Consider the following 7,307-nt stretch of genomic DNA (forward strand, 5'->3'; position numbering starts at 1 on the left):
GTCAGGAACTGAGAAACATGGGGGGGTGGGATACTAAAGTGCTTTCTTTTTTTTTTTTTTTTCTTTTTTTTTTTTTGGAAGGGTTCAAGGGACATTTTGGCAACGGCCCGGAGCCCGGCGCTGCATTCTACACACGCACACCGTTGCTCATTGTCTGCTAAGCTGCGCTAAAGCAAAGCCTGAATACAATATTTATAGCTGGTTGCAACACGAAAGACACAACCAATCATTTCCTTCATGCCTCAGTCATGTACCTGTGCAAAAAAAATGCTGTGATTGATCTATTTTATTCTGTTTGCAAGCATTGAAAGCAGTATAATTAATGACACGGTGACATGCGCTGGCACATGCATTCTGCATCTTACAGAGCCTCTTTGCAAGCGTTCAACATAAACCCCTCAAGTTCAAGGAGTCCTCCCCCCCCCGAACCTCCCTCCCACCGTCACACGAAGCCATCTGCACAACAGTCACGTAGCACCAAGTGCTAGCCTGGGTGCAAGTGGAAGAGGAGGACTCACTTGTGAGGCCGGCTTTCTGTTACATGAAAAGAGAAGTTGCGTCATGGAAAGAAAAACGACTGGATATTTGGAACGTGCGTCCACGCGTGCTTCTTTGTGCGAATTTCATGGTGAATGGGGGACTCATTCTCACTATGTTGCACTTTTGCTAGAAGCCCGCCAAAGGAGTTCATTGAGTGCCGTGATGACCCTAAAAAGTCATTTCAATGCATCGATCATGTTAAAATGAGAGTTTGGTGTTGAAAGGTACTGCTCGAGATGTGCATTTGAAAGTGAGGATTTTCACACAGGCAAACCCTGAATGTTGGTGACTGCACTGCATTGTGGTCTTGATCCAAGACTTACTGTGTACTCGAACAGTCTACCATCACACCCATCCATTTTCTATTGTGCTTGTTCTCATTTGAGTAACGGGTGAGATAGAACTTACTCCAAAACATTTTAGCCAAGATGCTCCGCATTACACGCTGGACTGGTCCAGTCACCACACAATGACAGGGCACCAACAAACATTCATTCACTCTCACATTCACATCACTGACAACACACTCGCCATACATAAAAGCCAGAGCTGAGATTCAAACCGTGAACCTCAGATTTGTGAAGTAGACATAATAACCAAGTTCACTATGCTGCCTTTATTTCCATCCATCCATTTATTTTCTATGCTGCTTATCCTCATTTGGGTTGTGGGTGAACTGGCGTCTATCCTAGCTGATTGGGGGTGTATGGTGTGGAGTGGGTGGCCCACCTAATCTCAAGGCACATATAAATAACAATTCACTTTCACATCGATGGACAGTTTCAAATTCCGTCCGGACATTTTTTATGAACCAAGCCCGAGGTTGGAGGCCAGAGGACGGTTAACTGACCGATGCCTGGCTCTGGTTTTCAGAAGCATGTTTTAAACACTTGCACGGCACTACACATTACAATTCAACCTACATACAATAATTATTTGACAGATAAATTAATGATTATACGGAGTCTGTACCACCTAATAATAATTTAAATGGTTTTCTGATGAAAATCCAAACGTCTGATAATGCAGATGCAGATGTCTGACAGCAGATGGGGCCAAAGTCCAATCTGATATCACACACGTCTATGAGGCGCCGTTCGGGACATAATTCAGGAATCGCTCTCACACTCACTAGTAGAATGCGCTCATACACATAGGTGAAATGTTTTCGCTCATACACACTAGTGAAATGCGCTCATACACACTAGTGAAATACGCTCATACACATTACTGAAATGCGCTCATACACATTACTGAAATGCGCTCATACACATGGGTGAAAATGTCGCTCATACACACTCGTGAAATGCGCTCATACACACGTGTGAAATCCGCTCATACACATGTGTGAAATGCGCTCATATACATTACTGAAATGCGCTCATACACATGGGTGAAAATGTCGCTCATACACAATACTGAAATGCGCTCATACACACGTGTGAAATCCGCTCATACACATGTGTGAAATGCGCTCATACACGTGTGAAATGCGCTCATACACATGGGTGAAAATGTCGCTCATACACAATACTGAAATGCGCTCATACACATGTGTGAAATCCGCTCATACACATGTGTGAAATGCGCTCATACACATTACTGAAATGCGCTCATACACATGGGTGAAAATGTCGCTCATACACAATACTGAAATGCGCTCATACACACGTGTGAAATCCGCTCATACACATGTGTGAAATGCGCTCATACACATGTGTGAAATGCGCTCATACACATTACTGAAAAGTGCTCATACACACTAGTGAAATGCGCTCATACAAACAAACACTATGACACGCTCGCTTAACAATCCAACATTTAAAAAAAATAATAATTTATTTAACATTTAATGGATGGGCGCCACGGCGATCGAGTGGTTGGCACGTCTGCCTCGCAGTGCAGAGATCCAGGATTCCAATCGGGGATGCGGCCATCCTGTGTGGAGTTTGCATGTTCTCCCATGCCTGCATGGGTCCTCTGGTTTCCTCCTACAGTCCCAAAAAAAGTCTCCTACCACACCGTCGAGTTTCCTCAATGACCATGGTGCTTGGTTCTTTACGCTGGGAGGCTCGCCATCAATGCACAGGAATCTTCAATGAAGTTTTAATGCTTCCATAAGACATGACCTGTTTATTATAATTATTTATTTATTTATACCAAGACATTTGTTTTTCGTCTCATTTCTTTAGAAAAAGCTACATTTGTCTGCAAAAAAACAATCGACGTAGAACCATTTTCGATAATAATACAATATTACACAATTTTAGGTTGCAATTTCATTTAATAAAACATTGACAATTATCTTTTGAAACACCATGTATGACTCACTTTTCATTTGTTATTCAACAAGCAAAACAGTGGCGATCAAAGTCGTGCCAACTAAATGACATCTCATATGCATCTGACTGCAATAGTATCTCACATTCAAATTTACAATTACAGGTAATGGAAATGACTACTGGTGACCTCGATTCCACTGCATTTCAGTCAGAATACCTCAAACATCATAAAAATCAAAACGTTGTGTATTATTTCTCATTCTAAACATCGAAAGAAATACTGTATAATGGCCTGGCGACGTTAGCATAGTTTATAGCATATAGCATAGCTTAGCTCTTCTGCATCAAGTGAGTTACGCGCTCTTTGACGCCGATACAGATCAAAATAAGGCTGTTTCCGTCTCACGGTCACTTCTGCTCACCCCAACAGCCTTCCCCGTTGCTACCACATGGAGATTCGATGGGTTTTTTTATTCGCCTCTTCAAAATCATGTCCGATGGTCTTCTCTGGCTCCCGTTTTAGCCTGTCAATCAAATAACGATGTAGGCGGGACTTCCGGTTCAAAATCGATCTCAGAATTTTCTCTATTTTGACATGACTTTCGTTGCAATTACATACTGTCGCATGAACAATTTGCTAACTTAAGCACTAATAATAATAATAAATTAAAAAAAGAATGCCCATCCTCAAACGTCACATGAACGCCAGCGACTACACGACTTCCTATTGGTTGTCCCGATCGTCTTAAAAAAAATGCAACCTCCAAATTAAAAGCATGCATGTTTACTAAATGAGCAAAAGCGTTATTTTAAGAGAATAATCAACACAAATATGGATTATATTAAATATATATTCTATGCAGTATGTCACCAAGTTATGGCATTGCTTGAGTTCGGCCACTTCATGACTTTTGGGCAGCGGACATGTTTGACTTTGAAAGACTAAGGAAAGGAGTTCCGATGACGTCATATATAAATACCTCTCACACACTATGGTGAAATACGCGCACACACTCAAGTGAAACACACTCACACAACACGTTGAAACGTGCGCATATAATCTACTGAAATCCTTTGACACACCTACGTGAAAAAACCTCCCATACACACAACTGAAATGGTCACATACACACTACTGAAACGCTTTCATACGCACAACGAAACACTCTCATACGTGCTACTGATTTCGTTTTGCTCCCAAATACAAGTGAAATGCACTAATTTACAATACTGAAACGCTGAAAATTAAAAAAAAAAAAACACACAACTGAAAATTGGTTTGCTCATAAACAAGACTGAAATGCGCCCATATACAATACTGAATTGTTTTCGTCAGCAAGCTTGTACATAAATTAGACACCCTTTCTGAAAAAGTATTTAACATGTAATATACAACAAAATAAAATCACATTCAACAGTTCTCATAAAAAGAACAAAACGCTAAGGGGATGAAAGTCAATATTGAAAATACACTTTATACAGAAAGTTTGGATCAAATAATTAATAATTGGTTTCTGTTTAAAATAATGTCTGGACGAAAAAATACATTGCTTGAACCCGTTAGTAAGTGAAACAAAGCATGACTTCCTTCCCACAAACTTATGAATATAACATTTATTCGTCACACTGGCGAGGACGCGCTACCGACGTATTGACGTCACGCTGCCATTACCCTCTAAACTTAAATACATACATAAATAAATTATTTGCTGGGTGGGCTGAAGGCGGACTCGACAGATTTCTACCAGAGCTGTGCGCTGTTTCTACCCCTAGGTGTCAGTAACTCCCATGACTTTTTACTTTTTGTAAATACCTTACGTGTTCCTTATTCCCGGGTGTGCTGTTTTTAGTATAATGAAATGGGAACTCTACGTAAAGTAGAACGACGTGTGCGCATTGTTTATGACCGTCGCAATTTTGTACCTATTTTATCAAAAAGGGTAAATAATGGTACATTTGCTGAAAAAACACACACAAGCATGCCAATCCTCTGATTTATCTTGCACCACCGGACCAGCCGATTCCGCGGTTGTCCGCTGCAGATTTTAAAAGCAAAGAAGGAAAGGGGAATTAAGCTTCACTTTAGATCTCTACAATAGTCTTTGGTAACCGTGGAATCTGATATGTTTGTTCGTATCGTTTCTCCTTCAAACATCTCTTGAGTTGCCGACACGAATGTAATATGTTCCTCCTCTTTTGCCGACACGAATGTCATATGCTGTTGCAACGCACTACAGCATTATTTTTTTAATTTATTATTATTATTAGTGCTTTAGTTAGCAAATTGTTCATGCGACAGTATGTAATTGCAACGAAAGTCATGTCAAAATAGAGAAAATTCTGAGATCGATTTTGAACCGGAAGTCCCGCCTACATCGTTATTTGATTGACAGGCTAAAACGGGAGCCAGAGAAGACCATCGGACATGATTTTGAAGAGGCGAATAAAAAAACCCATCGAATCTCCATGTGGTAGCAACGGGGAAGGCTGTTGGGGTGAGCAGAAGTGACCGTGAGACGGAAACAGCCTTATTTTGATCTGTATCGGCGTCAAAGAGCGCGTAACTCACTTGATGCAGAAGAGCTAAGCTATGCTATATGCTATAAACTATGCTAACGTCGCCAGGCCATTATACAGTATTTCTTTCGATGTTTAGAATGAGAAATAATACACAACGTTTTGATTTTTATGATGTTTGAGGTATTCTGACTGAAATGCAGTGGAATCGAGGTCACCAGTAGTCATTTCCATTACCTGTAATTGTAAATTTGAATGTGAGATACTATTGCAGTCAGATGCATATGAGATGTCATTTAGTTGGCACGACTTTGATCGCCACTGTTTTGCTTGTTGAATAACAAATGAAAAGTGAGTCATACATGGTGTTTCAAAAGATAATTGTCAATGTTTTATTAAATGAAATTGCAACCTAAAATTGTGTAATATTGTATTATTATCGAAAATGGTTCTACGTCGATTGTTTTTTTGCAGACAAATGTAGCTTTTTCTAAAGAAATGAGACGAAAAACAAATGTCTTGGTATAAATAAATAAATAATTATAATAAACAGGTCATGTCTTATGGAAGCATTAAAACTTCATTGAAGATTCCTGTGCATTGATGGCGAGCCTCCCAGCGTAAAGAACCAAGCACCATGGTCATTGAGGAAACTCGACGGTGTGGTAGGAGACTTTTTTTGGGACTGTAGGAGGAAACCAGAGGACCCATGCAGGCATGGGAGAACATGCAAACTCCACACAGGATGGCCGCATCCCCGATTGGAATCCTGGATCTCTGCACTGCGAGGCAGACGTGCCAACCACTCGATCGCCGTGGCGCCCATCCATTAAATGTTAAATAAATTATTATTTTTTTTAAATGTTGGATTGTTAAGCGAGCGTGTCATAGTGTTTGTTTGTATGAGCGCATTTCACTAGTGTGTATGAGCACTTTTCAGTAATGTGTATGAGCGCATTTCACACATGTGTATGAGCGGATTTCACACGTGTGTATGAGCGCATTTCAGTATTGTGTATGAGCGACATTTTCACCCATGTGTATGAGCGCATTTCAGTAATGTATATGAGCGCATTTCACACATGTGTATGAGCGCATTTCACACATGTGTATGAGCGGATTTCACACGTGTGTATGAGCGCATTTCACGAGTGTGTATGAGCGACATTTTCACCCATGTGTATGAGCGCATTTCAGTAATGTGTATGAGCGCATTTCACTAGTGTGTATGAGCGACAACATTTTCACCCATGTGTATGAGCGTATTTCACTAGTGTGTATGAGCGCATTTCACTAGTGTGTATGAGCGAAAACATTTCACCTATGTGTATGAGCGCATTCTACTAGTGAGTGTGAGAGCGATTCCTGAATTATGTCCCGAACGGCGCCTCATACACGTCCCGTCTTTAGGCTTTATGTGACAACGCACTCCCAAATGACTTTAACTATCCATCCATCCATCCATTTTCTGTACCGCTTCGCCTCACTAGGGTCGCGGGGGGTGCTGGAGCCTATCCCAGCTATCTTCGGGCAGTAGGCAGGGGACACCCTGAACTGGTTGCCAGCCAATTGCAGGGCACACAGAGACGAACAACCATCCGCACTCACACTCATACCTGGGGGCAATTTAGAGTGTTCAATCGGCCTACCATGCATGTTTTTGGAACGTGGGAGGAAACCGGACTACCCGGAGGAAACCCACGCAGGCACGGGGAGAACATGCAAACTCCACACAGAATGGCCGGAGCCGGGATTGAACCCACGACCGACGCTGTCTCTCACTGTGAGGCCATCGTGCTAACCAGTCGGGCCAGTGTGTGGACTTGAACTAGATTAAAAAAAAGGCATATCTGACAGAATGTTACATATTCATAAGCATCACTGGATCTGAAGCGTCATGTTTCCACACAACGAAAATTGAGATGTCAACATTATTTGTTTGCTATATCTTTACAAGAAAATTCTAAT

The sequence above is a fragment of the Idiotropiscis lumnitzeri genome, chromosome 4 (genome assembly GCF_059441095.1).
Source record: "Idiotropiscis lumnitzeri isolate Australia: NSW breed Sydney's pygmy pipehorse chromosome 4, RoL_Ilum_1.0, whole genome shotgun sequence".
In the NCBI taxonomy this organism is placed as follows: Eukaryota; Metazoa; Chordata; class Actinopteri; order Syngnathiformes; family Syngnathidae; genus Idiotropiscis; species Idiotropiscis lumnitzeri.